Source organism: Somniosus microcephalus, unplaced genomic scaffold, assembly GCF_052327205.1.
Source record: "Somniosus microcephalus isolate GS21.2 unplaced genomic scaffold, FLI_Smic_1.0 unresolved_chr3, whole genome shotgun sequence".
Lineage (NCBI taxonomy): Eukaryota > Metazoa > Chordata > Chondrichthyes > Squaliformes > Somniosidae > Somniosus > Somniosus microcephalus.
In genome coordinates this window covers 56523282-56549605 of record NW_028225181.1, presented here as the reverse complement: position 1 = coordinate 56549605, position 26324 = coordinate 56523282, and the positions used below count along the sequence as shown (strand labels likewise).

Here is a 26324-nt window from a genome sequence, read left to right as displayed (position 1 = left end):
AGAGAAAGACACTGCGGATACCAAAGAGAAAGAGACAGACAGACATTCCGAATAACACGAGGCAGAGACAGAGACTGAGGGAAAACCGAGACTGCGAGAGAAACCGAGAGGGAGGTAGACAGCCAGGGAAACGGAGACTGAGATGAAGAGAGAGACTTGCATGAAGGTGCGTTCTGCTGTGTAAAGAAATTCCCTGTAGTGTAAAAATGTTCCCTGTTATATAAAATTGTTCCCTCTTGTGTAAAGATGGTCGCTGTTGTGTACAGATTCTCCCTGTTGTTTAGAGATTTTGTGTCCTTTGTAAAGATGTCCGCTATTGAGTAATGTGTTTCCTGTTGTGTAAAGGTTCTCCGTGTTGTGTAACGGTGTTCCGTTTTGTGTGATGGTATTCCCGTTTGTGTAAAGGCCAAGAGCACCATCTGGTGCTGGCGACGCGGCGCTGCAGGATGCGTTGAGAGAAAGGGGAAGGCCAAGGCTGCTGCAAGATTGCAGCATTTGCAGCTTATGTTGGTGCGAATAAAGTGTTTTGAAAGTTGTGTTGCAGTTTCTAGTGTTTATTGCAAGAAGGAAGTTGCTGTAAGTAAAGCATAAAGTGTGATAAAAAAAACCTGACGCATTGAGCCTGAAATTTATCGTAACTATAAGAGGAGAGAACAATAGAAAACATTTGCCCTCCTGATCACATCTTCCTCAGACTGATGGTATGAAAAACACATCTGACTCTCATCCTGAAGTCAGAGTCCAGATCCCCTCCCCCACCCTTTTCTTTTGCAGAATGCATCTTCTCTTAACCATGTCAGAATGTAACTTTCGCTGTCTGGATTGGTTAGATTGAAAAAAAGATACTCGTGTTCAATTAATCGGATTGCAGCACAGGAGCAAATGGGAGGTTCGGAAGAGCGAACGGGGAAGCGACGGAGAGATGCTGGGTGCGAGAGTGAGAGCGGTCGATAGATTGCAAGAAATGGGAGAAAGAAAAATGGTGTATACCTGAAAGGCAGCAGGTGTGGAGACGAGTGAGTGAACGGTGTGAATTCAGTTGGTTGGGTGACGGTGTTTGTAGTGTTCGGTGCGCGGCTCAGGCCAATGTACGGACCAGAGGAAACTCTGCGAATCAGATCTGCCTGTCAATAGCAACTGAATGAAAAGGTGACACAAAACCTGCATCCCTGCACGGTTTACTGCTGTTGCTGAAGCGACGAAATTTATTAATGTCGCAATATCTGGCAGCGGTGGGATTCGAACCCACGCCCCCGAAGAAACTGGAGCCTTAATCCAGCGCCTTAGACCGCTCGGCCACGCTACCACATCCCAACGTCATGGAATTTGAAACTGTTACCTGTTGATTGAAATGTGACATGGTCTTGCAAATAACAGGGGAAACAAGAGGAAATTAAATTCGTGGACGGCAAACTCACTTCTGATGCAACCCAGTAGATCAGAAGAAGCTACGTCTTCACAGGGCAACTCTAATAAATAGATGTTTGCTGGAACACACCCATTGTAAATTTCATTCATAATTTATCCCTGTTGTGTATTGCAAGCAGGAAGTTGGTGTAAGTAAAGTGTGATAAAAATAAATGCGTTTGATTGTGGCTAGCAATAGAGGAATTTATTGCTGGTGTAAATAAGAACGCAACTAGCAGAGGATGGTTTCGATCCATCGACCTCTGGGTTATGGGCCCAGCACGCTTCCGCTGCGCCACTCTGCTGCCGGCTGGTGGGGGATCCCGGCTGGTGCTCAGGTGCCGATGCCCCACAGTGCTGTGTGTTAGCGAGACACATTTCAGCATCCAGGCTGTGTTGAAAACTATCGAACGGCCCTCAATCCGCCCAGAGACCCGGACCCCGCAGCAGCCGAGTTTGCAGGCTAACTTGGCTGCACAGTGTCACAAGAACACTCAGTATTACACCACCGACAGTGGGACGGACAAAAAATGACACACAAAAAACCGGCAAGGGTCTTTCTGGCCACACAAAGGGAGGGACAGAGAAAGACCCTGCGGATACCAAAGAGAAAGAGACAGACAGACATTCCGAATAACACGAGGCAGAGACAGAGACTGAGGGAAAACCGAGACTGCGAGAGAAACCGAGAGGGAGGTAGACAGCCAGGGAAACGGAGACTGAGATGAAGAGAGAGACTTACATGAAGGTGCGTTCTGCTGTGTAAAGAAATTCCCTGTAGTGTAAAAATGTTCCCTGTTATATAAAATTGTTCCCTCTTGTGTAAAGATGGTCGCTGTTGTGTACAGATTCTCCCTGTTGTTTAGAGATTTTGTGTCCTTTGTAAAGATGTCCGCTATTGAGTAATGTGTTTCCTGTTGTGTTAAGGTTCTCCGTGTTGTGTAACGGTGTTCCGTTTTGTGTGATGGTATTCCCGTTTGTGTAAAGGCCAAGAGCACCATCTGGTGCTGGCAACGCGGCGCTGCAGGATGCGTTGAGAGAAAGGGGAAGGCCAAGGCTGCTGCAAGTTTGCAGCATTTGCAGCTTATGTTGGTGCGAATAAAGTGTTTTGAAAGTTGTGTTGCAGTTTCTAGTGTTTATTGGAAGAAGGAAGTTGCTGTAAGTAAAGCATAAAGTGTGATAAAAAAAACCTGACGCATTGAGCCTGAAATTTATCGTAACTATAAGAGGAGAGAACAATAGAAAAAAGTTGCCCTCCTGATCACATCTTCCTCAGACTGATGGTATGAAAAACACATCTGACTCTCATCCTGAAGTCAGAGTCCAGATCCCCTCCCCCACCCTTTTCTTTTGCAGAATGCATCTTCTCTTAACCATGTCAGAATGTAACTTTCGCTGTCTGAATTGGTTAGATTGAAAAAAAGATACTCGTGTTCAATTAATCGGATGGCAGCACAGGAGCAAATGGGAGGTGCTGTTCAACCGGCAAGTTCGGAAGAGCGAACGGGGAAGCGACGGAGAGATGGTGGGTGCGAGAGTGACAGCGGTCGATAGATTGTAAGAAATGGGAGAAAGAGAAATGGTGTATACCTGAATAACTGAGAGGCAGCAGGTGTGGAAACGAGTGAGTGAACGGTCTGAATTCAGTTGGCTTGGGTGACGGTGTTTGTCGTGTTCGGTGCGCGGCTCAGGCCAATGTACGGACCAGAGAAAACTCTGGGAATCAGATCTGTCTGTCAATAGCAACTGAATGAAAAGGTGACACAAAACCGGCATGGTTTACTGCAGCGACGAAATTTATTAATGTCGCAATATCTGGCAGCGGTGGGATTCGAACCCACGCCCCCGAAGAGACTGGAGCCTCAGTCCAGCGCCTTAGACCGCTCGGCCACGCTACCACATCCAAACGTTGCGGAATTTGAAACTATTACCTGGTGATTGAAATGTGGCATGGTCTTGCAAATACCAGGAGAAACAAGAGGAAATTAAATTCGTGGACGGCAAACTCACTTCTGATGCAACCCAGTAGATCAGAAGAAGCTACGTCTTCACAGGGCAACTCTAATAAATAGATGTTTGCTGGAACACACCCATTGTAAATTTCATTCATAATTTATCCCTGTTGTGTATTGCAAGCAGGAAGTTGGTGTAAGTAAAGTGTGACAAAAATAAATGCGTTTGATTGTGGCTAGCAATAGAGGAATTTATTGCTGGTGTAAATAAGAACGCAACTAGCAGAGGATGGTTTCGATCCATCGACCTCTGGGTTATGGGCCCAGCACGCTTCCGCTGCGCCACTCTGCTGCCGGCTGGTATGGGATCCCGGCTGGTGCTCAGGTTCCGATGCCCCACAGTGCTGTGTGTTAGCGAGACACTTTTCAGCATCCAGGCTGTGTTGAAAACTATAGAACGGCCCTCAATCCGCCCAGAGACCCGGACCCCGCAGCAGCCGAGTTTGCAGGCTAACTTGGCTGCACAATGTCACAAGGACACTCAGTATTACACCACCGACAATGGGACGGACAAAAAATGACACACAAAAAACCGGCAAGGGTCTTTCTGGCCACACAAAGGGAGGGACAGAGAAAGACACTGCGGATACCAAAGAGAAAGAGACAGACAGACATTCCGAATAACGCGAGGCAGAGACAGAGACTGAGGGAAAACCGAGACTGCGAGAGAAACCGAGAGGGAGGTAGACAGCCAGGGAAACGGAGACTGAGATGAAGAGAGAGACTTGCATGAAAGTGCGTTCTGCTGTGTAAAGAAATTCCCTGTAGTGTAAAAATGTTCCCTGTTATATAAAATTGTTCCCTCTTGTGTAAAGATGGTCGCTGTTGTGTACAGATTCTCCCTGTTGTTTAGAGATTTTGTGTCCTTTGTAAAGATGTCCGCTATTGAGTAATGTGTTTCCTGTTGTGTTAAGGTTCTCCGTGTTGTGTAACGGTGTTCCGTTTTGTGTGATGGTATTCCCGTTTGTGTAAAGGCCAAGAGCACCATCTGGTGCTGGCGACGCGGCGCTGCAGGATGCGTTGAGAGAAAGGCGAAGGCCAAGGCTGCTGCAAGTTTGCAGGATTTGCAGCTTATGTTGGTGCGAATAAAGTGTTTTGAAAGTTGTGTTGCAGTTTCTAGTGTTTATTGGAAGAAGGAAGTTGCTGTAAGTAAAGCATAAAGTGTGATAAAAAAAACCTGACGCATTGAGCCTGAAATTTATCGTAACTATAAGAGGAGAGAACAATAGAAAAAAGTTGCCCTCCTGATCACATCTTCCTCAGACTGATGGTATGAAAAACACATCTGACTCTCATCCTGAAGTCAGAGTCCAGATCCCCTCCCCCACCCTTTTCTTTTGCAGAATGCATCTTCTCTTAACCATGTCAGAATGTAACTTTCGCTGTCTGAATTGGTTAGATTGAAAAAAAGATACTCGTGTTCAATTAATCGGATGGCAGCACAGGAGCAAATGGGAGGTGCTGTTCAACCGGCAAGTTCGGAAGAGCGAACGGGGAAGCGACGGAGAGATTGTGGGTGCGAGAGTGACAGCGGTCGATAGATTGTAAGAAATGGGAGAAAGAGAAATGGTGTATACCTGAATAACTGAGAGGCAGCAGGTGTGGAGACGAGTGAGTGAACGGTCTGAATTCAGTTGGTTGGGTGACGGTGTTTGTCGTGTTCGGTGCGCGGCTCAGGCCAATGTACGGACCAGAGGAAACTCTGCGAATCAGATCTGTCTGTCAATAGCAACTGAATGAAAAGGTGACACAAAACCGGCATGGTTTACTGCAGCGACGAAATTTATTAATGTCGCAATATCTGGCAGCGGTGGGATTCGAACCCGCGCCCCCGAAGAGACTGGAGCCTTAGTCCAGCGCCTTAGACCGCTCGGCCACGCTACCACATCCAAACGTTGCGGAATTTGAAACTATTACCTGGTGATTGAAATGTGGCATGGTCTTGCAAATACCAGGAGAAACAAGAGGAAATTAAATTCGTGGACGGCAAACTCACTTCTGATGCAACCCAGTAGATCAGAAGAAGCTACGTCTTCACAGGGCAACTCTAATAAATATATGTTTGCTGGAACACACCCATTGTAAATTTCATTCATAATTTATCCCTGTTGTGTATTGCAAGCAGGAAGTTGGTGTAAGTAAAGTGTGACAAAAATAAATGCGTTTGATTGTGGCTAGCAATAGAGGAATTTATTGCTGGTGTAAATAAGAACGCAACTAGCAGAGGATGGTTTCGATCCATCGACTTCTGGGTTATGGGCCCAGCACGCTTCCGCTGCGCCACTCTGCTGCCGGTTGGTGTGGGATCCCGGCTGGTGCTCAGGTTCCGATGCCCCACATTGCTGTGTGTTAGCGAGACACATTTCAGCATCCAGGCTGTGTTGAAAACTATAGAACGGCCCTCAATCCGCCCAGAGACCCGGACCCCGCAGCAGCCGAGTTTGCAGGCTAACTTGGCTGCACAATGTCACAAGGACACTCAGTATTACACCACCGACAATGGGACGGACAAAAAATGACACACAAAAAACCGGCAAGGGTCTTTCTGGCCACACAAAGGGAGGGACAGAGAAAGACACTGCGGATACCAAAGAGAAAGAGACAGACAGACATTCCGAATAACGCGAGGCAGAGACAGAGACTGAGGGAAAACCGAGACTGCGAGAGAAACCGAGAGGGAGGTAGACAGCCAGGGAAACGGAGACTGAGATGAAGAGAGAGACTTGCATGAAAGTGCGTTCTGCTGTGTAAAGAAATTCCCTGTAGTGTAAAAATGTTCCCTGTTATATAAAATTGTTCCCTCTTGTGTAAAGATGGTCGCTGTTGTGTACAGATTCTCCCTGTTGTTTAGAGATTTTGTGTCCTTTGTAAAGATGTCCGCTATTGAGTAATGTGTTTCCTGTTGTGTTAAGGTTCTCCGTGTTGTGTAACGGTGTTCCGTTTTGTGTGATGGTATTCCCGTTTGTGTAAAGGCCAAGAGCACCATCTGGTGCTGGCGACGCGGCGCTGCAGGATGCGTTGAGAGAAAGGCGAAGGCCAAGGCTGCTGCAAGTTTGCAGGATTTGCAGCTTATGTTGGTGCGAATAAAGTGTTTTGAAAGTTGTGTTGCAGTTTCTAGTGTTTATTGGAAGAAGGAAGTTGCTGTAAGTAAAGCATAAAGTGTGATAAAAAAAACCTGACGCATTGAGCCTGAAATTTATCGTAACTATAAGAGGAGAGAACAATAGAAAAAAGTTGCCCTCCTGATCACATCTTCCTCAGACTGATGGTATGAAAAACACATCTGACTCTCATCCTGAAGTCAGAGTCCAGATCCCCTCCCCCACCCTTTTCTTTTGCAGAATGCATCTTCTCTTAACCATGTCAGAATGTAACTTTCGCTGTCTGAATTGGTTAGATTGAAAAAAAGATACTCGTGTTCAATTAATCGGATGGCAGCACAGGAGCAAATGGGAGGTGCTGTTCAACCGGCAAGTTCGGAAGAGCGAACGGGGAAGCGACGGAGAGATGGTGGGTGCGAGAGTGACAGCGGTCGATAGATTGTAAGAAATGGGAGAAAGAGAAATGGTGTATACCTGAATAACTGAGAGGCAGCAGGTGTGGAAACGAGTGAGTGAACGGTCTGAATTCAGTTGGCTTGGGTGACGGTGTTTGTCGTGTTCGGTGCGCGGCTCAGGCCAATGTACGGACCAGAGGAAACTCTGGGAATCAGATCTGTCTGTCAATAGCAACTGAATGAAAAGGTGACACAAAACCGGCATGGTTTACTGCAGCGACGAAATTTATTAATGTCGCAATATCTGGCAGCGGTGGGATTCGAACCCACGCCCCCGAAGAGACTGGAGCCTCAGTCCAGCGCCTTAGACCGCTCGGCCACGCTACCACATCCAAACGTTGCGGAATTTGAAACTATTACCTGGTGATTGAAATGTGGCATGGTCTTGCAAATACCAGGAGAAACAAGAGGAAATTAAATTCGTGGACGGCAAACTCACTTCTGATGCAACCCAGTAGATCAGAAGAAGCTACGTCTTCACAGGGCAACTCTAATAAATAGATGTTTGCTGGAACACACCCATTGTAAATTTCATTCATAATTTATCCCTGTTGTGTATTGCAAGCAGGAAGTTGGTGTAAGTAAAGTGTGACAAAAATAAATGCGTTTGATTGTGGCTAGCAATAGAGGAATTTATTGCTGGTGTAAATAAGAACGCAACTAGCAGAGGATGGTTTCGATCCATCGACCTCTGGGTTATGGGCCCAGCACGCTTCCGCTGCGCCACTCTGCTGCCGGCTGGTATGGGATCCCGGCTGGTGCTCAGGTTCCGATGCCCCACAGTGCTGTGTGTTAGCGAGACACTTTTCAGCATCCAGGCTGTGTTGAAAACTATAGAACGGCCCTCAATCCGCCCAGAGACCCGGACCCCGCAGCAGCCGAGTTTGCAGGCTAACTTGGCTGCACAATGTCACAAGGACACTCAGTATTACACCACCGACAATGGGACGGACAAAAAATGACACACAAAAAACCGGCAAGGGTCTTTCTGGCCACACAAAGGGAGGGACAGAGAAAGACACTGCGGATACCAAAGAGAAAGAGACAGACAGACATTCCGAATAACGCGAGGCAGAGACAGAGACTGAGGGAAAACCGAGACTGCGAGAGAAACCGAGAGGGAGGTAGACAGCCAGGGAAACGGAGACTGAGATGAAGAGAGAGACTTGCATGAAAGTGCGTTCTGCTGTGTAAAGAAATTCCCTGTAGTGTAAAAATGTTCCCTGTTATATAAAATTGTTCCCTCTTGTGTAAAGATGGTCGCTGTTGTGTACAGATTCTCCCTGTTGTTTAGAGATTTTGTGTCCTTTGTAAAGATGTCCGCTATTGAGTACTGTGTTTCCTGTTGTGTTAAGGTTCTCCGTGTTGTGTAACGGTGTTCCGTTTTGTGTGATGGTATTCCCGTTTGTGTAAAGGCCAAGAGCACCATCTGGTGCTGGCGACGCGGCGCTGCAGGATGCGTTGAGAGAAAGGGGAAGGCCAAGGCTGCTGCAAGTTTGCAGGATTTGCAGCTTATGTTGGTGCGAATAAAGTGTTTTGAAAGTTGTGTTGCAGTTTCTAGTGTTTATTGGAAGAAGGAAGTTGCTGTAAGTAAAGCATAAAGTGTGATAAAAAAAACCTGACGCATTGAGCCTGAAATTTATCGTAACTATAAGAGGAGAGAACAATAGAAAAAAGTTGCCCTCCTGATCACATCTTCCTCAGACTGATGGTATGAAAAACACATCTGACTCTCATCCTGAAGTCAGAGTCCAGATCCCCTCCCCCACCCTTTTCTTTTGCAGAATGCATCTTCTCTTAACCATGTCAGAATGTAACTTTCGCTGTCTGAATTGGTTAGATTGAAAAAAAGATACTCGTGTTCAATTAATCGGATGGCAGCACAGGAGCAAATGGGAGGTGCTGTTCAACCGGCAAGTTCGGAAGAGCGAACGGGGAAGCGACGGAGAGATGGTGGGTGCGAGAGTGACAGCGGTCGATAGATTGTAAGAAATGGGAGAAAGAGAAATGGTGTATACCTGAATAACTGAGAGGCAGCAGGTGTGGAGACGAGTGAGTGAACGGTCTGAATTCAGTTGGTTGGGTGACGGTGTTTGTCGTGTTCGGTGCGCGGCTCAGGCCAATGTACGGACCAGAGGAAACTCTGGGAATCAGATCTGTCTGTCAATAGCAACTGAATGAAAAGGTGACACAAAACCGGCATGGTTTACTGCAGCGACGAAATTTATTAATGTCGCAATATCTGGCAGCGGTGGGATTCGAACCCAAGCCCCCGAAGAGACTGGAGCCTTAGTCCAGCGCCTTAGACCGCGCGGCCACGCTACCACATCCAAACGTTGCGGAATTTGAAACTATTACCTGGTGATTGAAATGTGGCATGGTCTTGCAAATACCAGGAGAAACAAGAGGAAATTAAATTCGTGGACGGCAAACTCACTTCTGATGCAACCCAGTAGATCAGAAGAAGCTACTTCTTCACAGGGCAACTCTAATAAATAGATGTTTGCTGGAACACACCCATTGTAAATTTCATTCATAATTTATCCCTGTTGTGTATTGCAAGCAGGAAGTTGGTGTAAGTAAAGTGTGACAAAAATAAATGCGTTTGATTGTGGCTAGCAATAGAGGAATTTATTGCTGGTGTAAATAAGAACGCAACTAGCAGAGGATGGTTTCGATCCATCGACCTCTGGGTTATGGGCCCAGCACGCTTCCGCTGCGCCACTCTGCTGCCGGCTGGTATGGGATCCCGGCTGGTGCTCAGGTTCCGATGCCCCACAGTGCTGTGTGTTAGCGAGACACATTTCAGCATCCAGGCTGTGTTGAAAACTATAGAACGGCCCTCAATCCGCCCAGAGACCCGGACCCCGCAGCAGCCGAGTTTGCAGGCTAACTTGGCTGCACAATGTCACAAGGACACTCAGTATTGCACCACCGACAATGGGACGGACAAAAAATGACACACAAAAAACCGGCAAGGGTCTTTCTGGCCACACAAAGGGAGGGACAGAGAAAGACACTGCGGATACCAAAGAGAAAGAGACAGACAGACATTCCGAATAACGCGAGGCAGAGACAGAGACTGAGGGAAAACCGAGACTGCGAGAGAAACCGAGAGGGAGGTAGACAGCCAGGGAAACGGAGACTGAGATGAAGAGAGAGACTTGCATGAAAGTGCGTTCTGCTGTGTAAAGAAATTCCCTGTAGTGTAAAAATGTTCCCTGTTATATAAAATTGTTCCCTCTTGTGTAAAGATGGTCGCTGTTGTGTACAGATTCTCCCTGTTGTTTAGAGATTTTGTGTCCTTTGTAAAGATGTCCGCTATTGAATAATGTGTTTCCTGTTGTGTTAAGGTTCTCCGTGTTGTGTAACGGTGTTCCGTTTTGTGTGATGGTATTCCCGTTTGTGTAAAGGCCAAGAGCACCATCTGGTGCTGGCGACGCGGCGCTGCAGGATGCGTTGAGAGAAAGGGGAAGGCCAAGGCTGCTGCAAGTTTGCAGCATTTGCAGCTTATGTTGGTGCGAATAAAGTGTTTTGAAAGTTGTGTTGCAGTTTCTAGTGTTTATTGCAAGAAGGAAGTTGCTGTAAGTAAAGCATAAAGTGTGATAAAAAAAACCTGACGCATTGAGCCTGAAATTTATCGTAACTATAAGAGGAGAGAACAATAGAAAAAAGTTGCCCTCCTGATCACATCTTCCTCAGACTGATGGTATGAAAAACACATCTGACTCTCATCCTGAAGTCAGAGTCCAGATCCCCTCCCCCACCCTTTTCTTTTGCAGAATGCATCTTCTCTTAACCATGTCAGAATGTAACTTTCGCTGTCTGAATTGGTTAGATTGAAAAAAAGATACTCGTGTTCAATTAATCGGATTGCAGCACAGGAGCAAATGGGAGGTGCTGTTCAACCGGCAAGTTCGGAAGAGCGAACGGGGAAGCGACGGAGAGATGGTGGGTGCGAGAGTGACAGCGGTCGATAGATTGCAAGAAATGGGAGAAAGAGAAATGGTGTATACCTGAATAACTGAGAGGCAGCAGGTGTGGAAACGAGTGAGTGAACGGTCTGAATTCAGTTGGCTTGGGTGACGGTGTTTGTCGTGTTCGGTGCGCGGCTCAGGCCAATGTACGGACCAGAGGAAACTCTGCGAATCAGATCTGTCTGTCAATAGCAACTGAATGAAAAGGTGACACAAAACCGGCATGGTTTACTGCAGCGACGAAATTTATTAATGTCGCAATATCTGGCAGCGGTGGGATTCGAACCCACGCCCCCGAAGAGACTGGAGCCTTAGTCCAGCGCCTTAGACCGCGCGGCCACGCTACCACATCCAAACGTTGCGGAATTTGAAACTATTACCTGGTGATTGAAATGTGGCATGGTCTTGCAAATACCAGGAGAAACAAGAGGAAATTAAATTCGTGGACGGCAAACTCACTTCTGATGCAACCCAGTAGATCAGAAGAAGCTACTTCTTCACAGGGCAACTCTAATAAATAGATGTTTGCTGGAACACACCCATTGTAAATTTCATTCATAATTTATCCCTGTTGTGTATTGCAAGCAGGAAGTTGGTGTAAGTAAAGTGTGACAAAAATAAATGCGTTTGATTGTGGCTAGCAATAGAGGAATTTATTGCTGGTGTAAATAAGAACGCAACTAGCAGAGGATGGTTTCGATCCATCGACCTCTGGGTTATGGGCCCAGCACGCTTCCGCTGCGCCACTCTGCTGCCGGCTGGTATGGGATCCCGGCTGGTGCTCAGGTTCCGATGCCCCACAGTGCTGTGTGTTAGCGAGACACATTTCAGCATCCAGGCTGTGTTGAAAACTATAGAACGGCCCTCAATCCGCCCAGAGACCCGGACCCCGCAGCAGCCGAGTTTGCAGGCTAACTTGGCTGCACAATGTCACAAGGACACTCAGTATTGCACCACCGACAATGGGACGGACAAAAAATGACACACAAAAAACCGGCAAGGGTCTTTCTGGCCACACAAAGGGAGGGACAGAGAAAGACACTGCGGATACCAAAGAGAAAGAGACAGACAGACATTCCGAATAACGCGAGGCAGAGACAGAGACTGAGGGAAAACCGAGACTGCGAGAGAAACCGAGAGGGAGGTAGACAGCCAGGGAAACGGAGACTGAGATGAAGAGAGAGACTTGCATGAAAGTGCGTTCTGCTGTGTAAAGAAATTCCCTGTAGTGTAAAAATGTTCCCTGTTATATAAAATTGTTCCCTCTTGTGTAAAGATGGTCGCTGTTGTGTACAGATTCTCCCTGTTGTTTAGAGATTTTGTGTCCTTTGTAAAGATGTCCGCTATTGAATAATGTGTTTCCTGTTGTGTTAAGGTTCTCCGTGTTGTGTAACGGTGTTCCGTTTTGTGTGATGGTATTCCCGTTTGTGTAAAGGCCAAGAGCACCATCTGGTGCTGGCGACGCGGCGCTGCAGGATGCGTTGAGAGAAAGGGGAAGGCCAAGGCTGCTGCAAGTTTGCAGCATTTGCAGCTTATGTTGGTGCGAATAAAGTGTTTTGAAAGTTGTGTTGCAGTTTCTAGTGTTTATTGCAAGAAGGAAGTTGCTGTAAGTAAAGCATAAAGTGTGATAAAAAAAACCTGACGCATTGAGCCTGAAATTTATCGTAACTATAAGAGGAGAGAACAATAGAAAAAAGTTGCCCTCCTGATCACATCTTCCTCAGACTGATGGTATGAAAAACACATCTGACTCTCATCCTGAAGTCAGAGTCCAGATCCCCTCCCCCACCCTTTTCTTTTGCAGAATGCATCTTCTCTTAACCATGTCAGAATGTAACTTTCGCTGTCTGAATTGGTTAGATTGAAAAAAAGATACTCGTGTTCAATTAATCGGATTGCAGCACAGGAGCAAATGGGAGGTGCTGTTCAACCGGCAAGTTCGGAAGAGCGAACGGGGAAGCGACGGAGAGATGGTGGGTGCGAGAGTGACAGCGGTCGATAGATTGCAAGAAATGGGAGAAAGAGAAATGGTGTATACCTGAATAACTGAGAGGCAGCAGGTGTGGAAACGAGTGAGTGAACGGTCTGAATTCAGTTGGCTTGGGTGACGGTGTTTGTCGTGTTCGGTGCGCGGCTCAGGCCAATGTACGGACCAGAGGAAACTCTGCGAATCAGATCTGTCTGTCAATAGCAACTGAATGAAAAGGTGACACAAAACCGGCATGGTTTACTGCAGCGACGAAATTTATTAATGTCGCAATATCTGGCAGCGGTGGGATTCGAACCCACGCCCCCGAAGAGACTGGAGCCTTAGTCCAGCGCCTTAGACCGCGCGGCCACGCTACCACATCCAAACGTTGCGGAATTTGAAACTATTACCTGGTGATTGAAATGTGGCATGGTCTTGCAAATACCAGGAGAAACAAGAGGAAATTAAATTCGTGGACGGCAAACTCACTTCTGATGCAACCCAGTAGATCAGAAGAAGCTACTTCTTCACAGGGCAACTCTAATAAATAGATGTTTGCTGGAACACACCCATTGTAAATTTCATTCATAATTTATCCCTGTTGTGTATTGCAAGCAGGAAGTTGGTGTAAGTAAAGTGTGACAAAAATAAATGCGTTTGATTGTGGCTAGCAATAGAGGAATTTATTGCTGGTGTAAATAAGAACGCAACTAGCAGAGGATGGTTTCGATCCATCGACCTCTGGGTTATGGGCCCAGCACGCTTCCGCTGCGCCACTCTGCTGCCGGCTGGTATGGGATCCCGGCTGGTGCTCAGGTTCCGATGCCCCACAGTGCTGTGTGTTAGCGAGACACATTTCAGCATCCAGGCTGTGTTGAAAACTATAGAACGGCCCTCAATCCGCCCAGAGACCCGGACCCCGCAGCAGCCGAGTTTGCAGGCTAACTTGGCTGCACAATGTCACAAGGACACTCAGTATTGCACCACCGACAATGGGACGGACAAAAAATGACACACAAAAAACCGGCAAGGGTCTTTCTGGCCACACAAAGGGAGGGACAGAGAAAGACACTGCGGATACCAAAGAGAAAGAGACAGACAGACATTCCGAATAACGCGAGGCAGAGACAGAGACTGAGGGAAAACCGAGACTGCGAGAGAAACCGAGAGGGAGGTAGACAGCCAGGGAAACGGAGACTGAGATGAAGAGAGAGACTTGCATGAAAGTGCGTTCTGCTGTGTAAAGAAATTCCCTGTAGTGTAAAAATGTTCCCTGTTATATAAAATTGTTCCCTCTTGTGTAAAGATGGTCGCTGTTGTGTACAGATTCTCCCTGTTGTTTAGAGATTTTGTGTCCTTTGTAAAGATGTCCGCTATTGAATAATGTGTTTCCTGTTGTGTTAAGGTTCTCCGTGTTGTGTAACGGTGTTCCGTTTTGTGTGATGGTATTCCCGTTTGTGTAAAGGCCAAGAGCACCATCTGGTGCTGGCGACGCGGCGCTGCAGGATGCGTTGAGAGAAAGGGGAAGGCCAAGGCTGCTGCAAGTTTGCAGCATTTGCAGCTTATGTTGGTGCGAATAAAGTGTTTTGAAAGTTGTGTTGCAGTTTCTAGTGTTTATTGCAAGAAGGAAGTTGCTGTAAGTAAAGCATAAAGTGTGATAAAAAAAACCTGACGCATTGAGCCTGAAATTTATCGTAACTATAAGAGGAGAGAACAATAGAAAAAAGTTGCCCTCCTGATCACATCTTCCTCAGACTGATGGTATGAAAAACACATCTGACTCTCATCCTGAAGTCAGAGTCCAGATCCCCTCCCCCACCCTTTTCTTTTGCAGAATGCATCTTCTCTTAACCATGTCAGAATGTAACTTTCGCTGTCTGAATTGGTTAGATTGAAAAAAAGATACTCGTGTTCAATTAATCGGATTGCAGCACAGGAGCAAATGGGAGGTGCTGTTCAACCGGCAAGTTCGGAAGAGCGAACGGGGAAGCGACGGAGAGATGGTGGGTGCGAGAGTGACAGCGGTCGATAGATTGCAAGAAATGGGAGAAAGAGAAATGGTGTATACCTGAATAACTGAGAGGCAGCAGGTGTGGAAACGAGTGAGTGAACGGTCTGAATTCAGTTGGCTTGGGTGACGGTGTTTGTCGTGTTCGGTGCGCGGCTCAGGCCAATGTACGGACCAGAGGAAACTCTGCGAATCAGATCTGTCTGTCAATAGCAACTGAATGAAAAGGTGACACAAAACCGGCATGGTTTACTGCAGCGACGAAATTTATTAATGTCGCAATATCTGGCAGCGGTGGGATTCGAACCCACGCCCCCGAAGAGACTGGAGCCTTAGTCCAGCGCCTTAGACCGCGCGGCCACGCTACCACATCCGAACGTTGCGGAATTTGAAACTATTACCTGGTGATTGAAATGTGGCATGGTCTTGCAAATACCAGGAGAAACAAGAGGAAATTAAATTCGTGGACGGCAAACTCACTTCTGATGCAACCCAGTAGATCAGAAGAAGCTACTTCTTCACAGGGCAACTCTAATAAATAGATGTTTGCTGGAACACACCCATTGTAAATTTCATTCATAATTTATCCCTGTTGTGTATTGCAAGCAGGAAGTTGGTGTAAGTAAAGTGTGACAAAAATAAATGCGTTTGATTGTGGCTAGCAATAGAGGAATTTATTGCTGGTGTAAATAAGAACGCAACTAGCAGAGGATGGTTTCGATCCATCGACCTCTGGGTTATGGGCCCAGCACGCTTCCGCTGCGCCACTCTGCTGCCGGCTGGTATGGGATCCCGGCTGGTGCTCAGGTTCCGATGCCCCACAGTGCTGTGTGTTAGCGAGACACATTTCAGCATCCAGGCTGTGTTGAAAACTATAGAACGGCCCTCAATCCGCCCAGAGACCCGGACCCCGCAGCAGCCGAGTTTGCAGGCTAACTTGGCTGCACAATGTCACAAGGACACTCAGTATTGCACCACCGACAATGGGACGGACAAAAAATGACACACAAAAAACCGGCAAGGGTCTTTCTGGCCACACAAAGGGAGGGACAGAGAAAGACACTGCGGATACCAAAGAGAAAGAGACAGACAGACATTCCGAATAACGCGAGGCAGAGACAGAGACTGAGGGAAAACCGAGACTGCGAGAGAAACCGAGAGGGAGGTAGACAGCCAGGGAAACGGAGACTGAGATGAAGAGAGAGACTTGCATGAAAGTGCGTTCTGCTGTGTAAAGAAATTCCCTGTAGTGTAAAAATGTTCCCTGTTATATAAAATTGTTCCCTCTTGTGTAAAGATGGTCGCTGTTGTGTACAGATTCTCCCTGTTGTTTAGAGATTTTGTGTCCTTTGTAAAGATGTCCGCTATTGAATAATGTGTTTCCTGTTGTGTTAAGGTTCTCCGTGTTGTGTAACGGTGTTCCGTTTTGTGTGATGGTATTCCCGTTTGTGTAAAGGCCAAGAGCACCATCTGGTGCTGGCGACGCGGCGCTGCAGGATGCGTTGAGAGAAAGGGGAAGGCCAAGGCTGCTGCAAGTTTGCAGCATTTGCAGCTTATGTTGGTGCGAATAAAGTGTTTTGAAAGTTGTGTTGCAGTTTCTAGTGTTTATTGCAAGAAGGAAGTTGCTGTAAGTAAAGCATAAAGTGTGATAAAAAAAAACCTGACGCATTGAGCCTGAAATTTATCGTAACTATAAGAGGAGAGAACAATAGAAAAAAGTTGCCCTCCTGATCACATCTTCCTCAGACTGATGGTATGAAAAACACATCTGACTCTCATCCTGAAGTCAGAGTCCAGATCCCCTCCCCCACCCTTTTCTTTTGCAGAATGCATCTTCTCTTAACCATGTCAGAATGTAACTTTCGCTGTCTGAATTGGTTAGATTGAAAAAAAGATACTCGTGTTCAATTAATCGGATTGCAGCACAGGAGCAAATGGGAGGTGCTGTTCAACCGGCAAGTTCGGAAGAGCGAACGGGGAAGCGACGGAGAGATGGTGGGTGCGAGAGTGACAGCGGTCGATAGATTGCAAGAAATGGGAGAAAGAGAAATGGTGTATACCTGAATAACTGAGAGGCAGCAGGTGTGGAAACGAGTGAGTGAACGGTCTGAATTCAGTTGGCTTGGGTGACGGTGTTTGTCGTGTTCGGTGCGCGGCTCAGGCCAATGTACGGACCAGAGGAAACTCTGCGAATCAGATCTGTCTGTCAATAGCAACTGAATGAAAAGGTGACACAAAACCGGCATGGTTTACTGCAGCGACGAAATTTATTAATGTCGCAATATCTGGCAGCGGTGGGATTCGAACCCACGCCCCCGAAGAGACTGGAGCCTTAGTCCAGCGCCTTAGACCGCGCGGCCACGCTACCACATCCAAACGTTGCGGAATTTGAAACTATTACCTGGTGATTGAAATGTGGCATGGTCTTGCAAATACCAGGAGAAACAAGAGGAAATTAAATTCGTGGACGGCAAACTCACTTCTGATGCAACCCAGTAGATCAGAAGAAGCTACTTCTTCACAGGGCAACTCTAATAAATAGATGTTTGCTGGAACACACCCATTGTAAATTTCATTCATAATTTATCCCTGTTGTGTATTGCAAGCAGGAAGTTGGTGTAAGTAAAGTGTGACAAAAATAAATGCGTTTGATTGTGGCTAGCAATAGAGGAATTTATTGCTGGTGTAAATAAGAACGCAACTAGCAGAGGATGGTTTCGATCCATCGACCTCTGGGTTATGGGCCCAGCACGCTTCCGCTGCGCCACTCTGCTGCCGGCTGGTATGGGATCCCGGCTGGTGCTCAGGTTCCGATGCCCCACAGTGCTGTGTGTTAGCGAGACACATTTCAGCATCCAGGCTGTGTTGAAAACTATAGAACGGCCCTCAATCCGCCCAGAGACCCGGACCCCGCAGCAGCCGAGTTTGCAGGCTAACTTGGCTGCACAATGTCACAAGGACACTCAGTATTGCACCACCGACAATGGGACGGACAAAAAATGACACACAAAAAACCGGCAAGGGTCTTTCTGGCCACACAAAGGGAGGGACAGAGAAAGACACTGCGGATACCAAAGAGAAAGAGACAGACAGACATTCCGAATAACGCGAGGCAGAGACAGAGACTGAGGGAAAACCGAGACTGCGAGAGAAACCGAGAGGGAGGTAGACAGCCAGGGAAACGGAGACTGAGATGAAGAGAGAGACTTGCATGAAAGTGCGTTCTGCTGTGTAAAGAAATTCCCTGTAGTGTAAAAATGTTCCCTGTTATATAAAATTGTTCCCTCTTGTGTAAAGATGGTCGCTGTTGTGTACAGATTCTCCCTGTTGTTTAGAGATTTTGTGTCCTTTGTAAAGATGTCCGCTATTGAATAATGTGTTTCCTGTTGTGTTAAGGTTCTCCGTGTTGTGTAACGGTGTTCCGTTTTGTGTGATGGTATTCCCGTTTGTGTAAAGGCCAAGAGCACCATCTGGTGCTGGCGACGCGGCGCTGCAGGATGCGTTGAGAGAAAGGGGAAGGCCAAGGCTGCTGCAAGTTTGCAGGATTTGCAGCTTATGTTGGTGCGAATAAAGTGTTTTGAAAGTTGTGTTGCAGTTTCTAGTGTTTATTGGAAGAAGGAAGTTGCTGTAAGTAAAGCATAAAGTGTGATAAAAAAAACCTGACGCATTGAGCCTGAAATTTATCGTAACTATAAGAGGAGAGAACAATAGAAAAAAGTTGCCCTCCTGATCACATCTTCCTCAGACTGATGGTATGAAAAACACATCTGACTCTCATCCTGAAGTCAGAGTCCAGATCCCCTCCCCCACCCTTTTCTTTTGCAGAATGCATCTTCTCTTAACCATGTCAGAATGTAACTTTCGCTGTCTGAATTGGTTAGATTGAAAAAAAGATACTCGTGTTCAATTAATCGGATGGCAGCACAGGAGCAAATGGGAGGTGCTGTTCAACCGGCAAGTTCGGAAGAGCGAACGGGGAAGCGACGGAGAGATGGTGGGTGCGAGAGTGACAGCGGTCGATAGATTGTAAGAAATGGGAGAAAGAGAAATGGTGTATACCTGAATAACTGAGAGGCAGCAGGTGTGGAGACGAGTGAGTGAACGGTCTGAATTCAGTTGGTTGGGTGACGGTGTTTGTCGTGTTCGGTGCGCGGCTCAGGCCAATGTACGGACCAGAGGAAACTCTGGGAATCAGATCTGTCTGTCAATAGCAACTGAATGAAAAGGTGACACAAAACCGGCATGGTTTACTGCAGCGACGAAATTTATTAATGTCGCAATATCTGGCAGCGGTGGGATTCGAACCCAAGCCCCCGAAGAGACTGGAGCCTTAGTCCAGCGCCTTAGACCGCGCGGCCACGCTACCACATCCAAACGTTGCGGAATTTGAAACTATTACCTGGTGATTGAAATGTGGCATGGTCTTGCAAATACCAGGAGAAACAAGAGGAAATTAAATTCGTGGACGGCAAACTCACTTCTGATGCAACCCAGTAGATCAGAAGAAGCTACTTCTTCACAGGGCAACTCTAATAAATAGATGTTTGCTGGAACACACCCATTGTAAATTTCATTCATAATTTATCCCTGTTGTGTATTGCAAGCAGGAAGTTGGTGTAAGTAAAGTGTGACAAAAATAAATGCGTTTGATTGTGGCTAGCAATAGAGGAATTTATTGCTGGTGTAAATAAGAACGCAACTAGCAGAGGATGGTTTCGATCCATCGACCTCTGGGTTATGGGCCCAGCACGCTTCCGCTGCGCCACTCTGCTGCCGGCTGGTATGGGATCCCGGCTGGTGCTCAGGTTCCGATGCCCCACAGTGCTGTGTGTTAGCGAGACACATTTCAGCATCCAGGCTGTGTTGAAAACTATAGAACGGCCCTCAATCCGCCCAGAGACCCGGACCCCGCAGCAGCCGAGTTTGCAGGCTAACTTGGCTGCACAATGTCACAAGGACACTCAGTATTGCACCACCGACAATGGGACGGACAAAAAATGACACACAAAAAACCGGCAAGGGTCTTTCTGGCCACACAAAGGGAGGGACAGAGAAAGACACTGCGGATACCAAAGAGAAAGAGACAGACAGACATTCCGAATAACGCGAGGCAGAGACAGAGACTGAGGGAAAACCGAGACTGCGAGAGAAACCGAGAGGGAGGTAGACAGCCAGGGAAACGGAGACTGAGATGAAGAGAGAGACTTGCATGAAAGTGCGTTCTGCTGTGTAAAGAAATTCCCTGTAGTGTAAAAATGTTCCCTGTTATATAAAATTGTTCCCTCTTGTGTAAAGATGGTCGCTGTTGTGTACAGATTCTCCCTGTTGTTTAGAGATTTTGTGTCCTTTGTAAAGATGTCCGCTATTGAATAATGTGTTTCCTGTTGTGTTAAGGTTCTCCGTGTTGTGTAACGGTGTTCCGTTTTGTGTGATGGTATTCCCGTTTGTGTAAAGGCCAAGAGCACCATCTGGTGCTGGCGACGCGGCGCTGCAGGATGCGTTGAGAGAAAGGGGAAGGCCAAGGCTGCTGCAAGTTTGCAGCATTTGCAGCTTATGTTGGTGCGAATAAAGTGTTTTGAAAGTTGTGTTGCAGTTTCTAGTGTTTATTGCAAGAAGGAAGTTGCTGTAAGTAAAGCATAAAGTGTGATAAAAAAAACCTGACGCATTGAGCCTGAAATTTATCGTAACTATAAGAGGAGAGAACAATAGAAAAAAGTTGCCCTCCTGATCACATCTTCCTCAGACTGATGGTATGAAAAACACATCTGACTCTCATCCTGAAGTCAGAGTCCAGATCCCCTCCCCCACCCTTTTCTTTTGCAGAATGCATCTTCTCTTAACCATGTCAGAATGTAACTTTCGCTGTCTGAATTGGTTAGATTGAAAAAAAGATACTCGTGTTCAATTAATCGGATTGCAGCACAGGAGCAAATGGGAGGTGCTGTTCAACCGGCAAGTTCGGAAGAGCGAACGGGGAAGCGACGGAGAGATGGTGGGTGCGAGAGTGACAGCGGTCGATAGATTGCAAGAAATGGGAGAAAGAGAAATGGTGTATACCTGAATAACTGAGAGGCAGCAGGTGTGGAAACGAGTGAGTGAACGGTCTGAATTCAGTTGGCTTGGGTGACGGTGTTTGTCGTGTTCGGTGCGCGGCTCAGGCCAATGTACGGACCAGAGGAAACTCTGCGAATCAGATCTGTCTGTCAATAGCAACTGAATGAAAAGGTGACACAAAACCGGCATCCCTGCACGGTTTACTGCAGCGACGAAATTTATTAATGTCGCAATATCTGGCAGCGGTGGGATTCGAACCCACGCCCCCGAAGAGACTGGAGCCTTAGTCCAGCGCCTTAGACCGCTCGGCCACGCTACCACATGCAAACGTTGTGGAATTTGAAACTATTACCTGGTGATTGAAATGTGGCATGGTCTTGCAAATAACAGGGGAAACAAGAGGAAATTAAATTCGTGGACTGCAAACTCACTTCTGATGCAACCCAGTAGATCAGAAGAAGCTACGTCTTCACAGGGCAACTCTACTAAATAGATGTTTGCTGGAACACACCCATTGTAAATTTCATTCATAATTTATCCCTGTTGTGTATTGCAAGCAGGAAGTTGGTGTAAGTAAAGTGTGATAAAAATAAATGCCTTTGATTGTGGCTAGCAATAGAGGAATTTATTGCTGGTGTAAATAAGAACGCAACTAGCAGAGGATGGTTTCGATCCATCGACCTCTGGGTTATGGGCCCAGCACGCTTCCGCTGCGCCACTCTGCTGCCGGCTGGTGTGGGATCCCGGCTGGTGCTCAGGTTCCGATGCCCCACAGTGCTGTGTGTTAGCGAGACACATTTCAGCATCCAGGCTGTGTTGAAAACTATCGAACGGCCCTCAACCCGCCCAGAGACCCGGACCCCGCAGCAGCCGAGTTTGCAGGCTAACTTGGCTGCACAATGTCACAAGGACACTCAGTATTACACCACCGACAATGGGACGGACAAAAAATGACACACAAAAAACCGGCAAGGGTCTTTCTGGCCACACAAAGGGAGGGACAGAGAAAGACACTGCGGATACCAAAGAGAAAGAGACAGACAGACATTCCGAATAACACGAGGCAGAGACAGAGACTGAGGGAAAACCGAGACTGCGAGAGAAACCGAGAGGGATGTAGACAGCCAGGGAAACGGAGACTGAGATGAAGAGAGAGACTTGCATGAAAGTGCGTTCTGCTGTGTAAAGAAATTCCCTGCAGTGTAAAAATGTTCCCTGTTATATAAAATTGTTCCCTCTTCTGTAAAGATGGTCGCTGTTGTGTACAGATTCTCCCTGTTGTTTAGAGATTTTGTGTCCTTTGTAAAGATGTCCGCTATTGAATAATGTGTTTCCTGTTGTGTTAAGGTTCTCCGCGTTGTGTAACGGTGTTCCGTTTTGTGTGATGGTATTCCCGTTTGTGTAAAGGCCAAGAGCACCATCTGGTGCTGGCGACGCGGCGCTGCAGGATGCGTTGAGAGAAAGGGGAAGGCCAAGGCTGCTGCAAGTTTGCAGCATTTGCAGCTTATGTTGGTGCGAATAAAGTGTTTTGAAAGTTGTGTTGCAGTTTCTAGTGTTTATTGCAAGAAGGAAGTTGCTGTAAGTAAAGCATAAAGTGTGATAAAAAAAAACTGACGCATTGAGCCTGAAATTTATCGTAACTATAAGAGGAGAGAACAATAGAAAAAATTTGCCCTCCTGATCACATCTTCCTCAGACTGATGGTATGAAAAACACATCTGACTCTCATCCTGAAGTCAGAGTCCAGATCCCCTCCCCCACCCTTTTCTTTTGCAGAATGCATCTTCTCTGAACCATGTCAGAATGTAACTTTCGCTGTCTGGATTGGTTAGATTGAAAAAAAGATACTCGTGTTCAATTAATCGGATTGCAGCACAGGAGCAAATGGGAGGTGCTGTTCAACCGGCAAGTTCGGAAGAGCGAACGGGGAAGCGACGGAGAGATGGTGGCTGCGAGAGTGACAGCGGTCGATAGATTGCAAGAAATGGGAGAAAGAAAAATGGTGTATACCTGAATAACTGAGAGGCAGCAGGTGTGGAGACGAGTGAGTGAACGGTCTGAATTCAGTTGGTTGGGTGACGGTGTTTGCAGTGTTCGGTGCGCGGCTCAGGCCAATGCACGGACCAGAGGAAACTCTGCGAATCAGATCTGCCTGTCAATAGCAACTGAATGAAAAGGTGACACAAAACCGGCATCCCTGCACGGTTTACTGCAGCGACGAAATTTATTAACGTCGCAATATCTGGCAGCGGTGGGATTCGAACCCACGCCCCCGGAGAGACTGGAGCCTTAGTCCAGCGCCTTAGACCGCTCGGCCACGCTACCACATCCAAACGTTGCGGAATTTGAAACTATTACCTGGTGATTGAAATGTGGCATGGTCTTGCAAATAACAGGGGAAACAAGAGGAAATTAAATTCGTGGACGGCAAACTCACTTCTGATGCAACCCAGTAGATCAGAAGAAGCTACGTCTTCACAGGGCAACTCTAATAAATAGATGTTTGCTGGAACACACCCATTGTAAATTTCATTCATAATTTATCCCTGTTGTGTATTGCAAGCAGGAAGTTGGTGTAAGTAAAGTGTGACAAAAATAAATGCGTTTGATTGTGGCTAGCAATAGAGGAATTTATTGCTGGTGTAAATAAGAACGCAACTAGCAGAGGATGGTTTCGATCCATCGACCTCTGGGTTATGGGCCCAGCACGCTTCCGCTGCGCCACTCTGCTGCCGGCTGGTGTGGAATCCCGGCTGGTGCTCAGGTTCCGATGCCCCACAGTGCTGTGTGTTAGCGAGACACATTTCAGCATCCAGGCTGTGTTGAAAACTATAGAACGGCCCTCAATCCGCCCAGAGACCCGGACCCCGCAGCAGCCGAGTTTGCAGGCTAACTTGGCTGCACAATGTCACAAGGACACTCAGTATTACACCACCGACAATGGGACGGACAAAAAATGACACAGAAAAAACCGGCAAGGGTCTTTCTGGCCACACAAAGGGACGGACAGAGAAAGGCACTGCGGATACCAAAGAGAAAGAGACAGACAGACATTCCGAATAACGCGAGGCAGAGACAGAGACTGAGGGAAAACCGAGACTGCGAGAGAAACGGAGAGGGATGCACACAGCCAGGGAAACGGAGACTGAGATGAAGAGAGAGACTTGCATGAACGTACGTTCTGCTGTGTAAAGAAATTCCCTGTAGTGTAAAAATGTTCCCTGTTATATAAAATTGTTCCCTCTTGTGTAAAGATGGTCGCTGTTGTGTACAGATTCTCCCTGTTGTTTAGAGATTTTGTGTCCTTTGTAAAGATGTCCGCTATTGAATAATGTGTTTCCTGTTGTGTTAAGGTTCTCCGTGTTGTGTAACGGTGTTCCGCTTTGTGTGATGGTATTCCCGTTTGTGTAAAGGCCAAGAGCACCATCTGGTGCTGGCGACGCGGCGCTGCAGGATGCGTTGAGAGAAAGGGGAAGGCCAAGGCTGCTGCAAGTTTGCAGCATTTGCAGCTTATGTTGGTGCGAATAAAGTGTTTTGAAAGTTGTGTTGCAGTTTCTAGTGTTTATTGCAAGAAGGAAGTTGCTGTAAGTAAAGCATAAAGTGTGATAAAAAAAACCTGACGCATTGAGCCTGAAATTTATCGTAACTATAAGAGGAGAGAACAATAGAAAAAATTTGCCCTCCTGATCACATCTTCCTCAGACTGATGGTATGAAAAACACATCTGACTCTCATCCTGAAGTCAGAGTCCAGATCCCCTCCCCCAGCCTTTTCTTTTGCAGAATGCATCTTCTCTTAACCATGTCAGAATGTAACTTTCGCTGTCTGGATTGGTTAGATTGAAAAAAAGATACTCGTGTTCAATTAATCGGATTGCAGCACAGGAGCAAATGGGAGGTGCTGTTCAACCGGCAAGTTCGGAAGAGCGAACGGGGAAGCGACGGAGAGATGGTGGGTGCGAGAGTGACAGCGGTCGATAGATTGCAAGAAATGGGAGAAAGAAAAATGGTGTATACCTGAATAACTGAGAGGCAGCAGGTGTGGAGACGAGTGAGTGAACGGTCTGAATTCAGTTGGTTGGGTGACGGTGTTTGCAGTGTTCGGCTCAGGCCAATGTACGGACCAGAGGAAACTCTGCGAATCAGATCTGCCTGTCAATAGCAACTGAATGAAAAGGTGACACAAAACCGGCATGGTTTACTGCAGCGACGAAATTTATTAATGTGGCAATATCTGGCAGCGGTGGGATTCGAACCCACGCCCCCGAAGAGACTGGAGCCTTAGTCCAGCGCCTTAGACCGCTCGGCCACGCTACCACATCCAAACGTTGCGGAATTTGAAACTATTACCTGGTGATTGAAATGTGGCATGGTCTTGCAAATAACAGGGGAAACAAGAGGAAATTAAATTCGTGGACGGCAAACTCACTTCTGATGCAACCCAGTAGATCAGAAGAAGCTACGTCTTCACAGGGCAACTCTAATAAATAGATGTTTGCTGGAACACACCCATTGTAAATTTCATTCATAATTTATCCCTGTTGTGTATTGCAAGCAGGAAGTTGGTGTAAGTAAAGTGTGACAAAAATAAATGCGTTTGATTGTGGCTAGCAATAGAGGAATTTATTGCTGGTGTAAATAAGAACGCAACTAGCAGAGGATGGTTTCGATCCATCGACCTCTGGGTTATGGGCCCAGCACGCTTCCGCTGCGCCACTCTGCTGCCGGCTGGTGTGGGATCCCGGCTGGTGCTCAGGTTCCGATGCCCCACAGTGCTGTGTGTTAGCGAGACACATTTCAGCATCCAGGCTGTGTTGAAAACTATAGAACGGCCCTCAATCCGCCCAGAGACCCGGACCCCGCAGCAGCCGAGTTTGCAGGCTAACTTGGCTGCACAATGTCACAAGGACACTCAGTATTGCACCACCGACAATGGGACGGACAAAAAATGACACACAAAAAACCGGCAAGGGTCTTTCTGGCCACACAAAGGGAGGGACAGAGAAAGACACTGCGGATACCAAAGAGAAAGAGACAGACAGACATTCCGAATAACGCGAGGCAGAGACAGAGACTGAGGGAAAACCGAGACTGCGAGAGAAACCGAGAGGGAAGTAGACAGCCAGGGAAACGGAGACTGAGATGAAGAGAGAGACTTGCATGAAAGTGCGTTCTGCTGTGTAAAGAAATTCCCTGTAGTGTAAAAATGTTCCCTGTTATATAAAATTGTTCCCTCTTGTGTAAAGATGGTCGCTGTTGTGTACAGATTCTCCCTGTTGTTTAGAGATTTTGTGTCCTTTGTAAAGATGTCCGCTATTGAATAATGTGTTTCCTGTTGTGTT

The 26324-nt window shown here is 47.0% G+C and overlaps 5 non-coding genes across 5 annotated transcripts; all 5 read right to left on the bottom strand.

Moving 5' to 3' along the window:
* Positions 1–3223: 3223 nt before the first annotated feature.
* Positions 3224–3305, bottom strand: trnal-gag (transfer RNA leucine (anticodon GAG)). The gene has a single exon. It is a non-coding gene; the product is annotated as a tRNA-Leu (tRNA).
* Positions 3306–7220: 3915 nt separating this feature from the next.
* Positions 7221–7302, bottom strand: trnal-gag (transfer RNA leucine (anticodon GAG)). Its single transcript has one exon. It is a non-coding gene; the product is annotated as a tRNA-Leu (tRNA).
* Positions 7303–21220: 13918 nt separating this feature from the next.
* trnal-aag (transfer RNA leucine (anticodon AAG)) lies at positions 21221–21302 on the bottom strand. The gene has a single exon. It is a non-coding gene; the product is annotated as a tRNA-Leu (tRNA).
* Positions 21303–23226: 1924 nt separating this feature from the next.
* Positions 23227–23308, bottom strand: trnal-aag (transfer RNA leucine (anticodon AAG)). The gene has a single exon. It is a non-coding gene; the product is annotated as a tRNA-Leu (tRNA).
* A 1909-nt stretch (positions 23309–25217) lies between these two features.
* On the bottom strand, positions 25218–25299 carry trnal-aag (transfer RNA leucine (anticodon AAG)). Its single transcript has one exon. It is a non-coding gene; the product is annotated as a tRNA-Leu (tRNA).
* Between the last annotated feature and the right edge of the window lie 1025 nt (positions 25300–26324).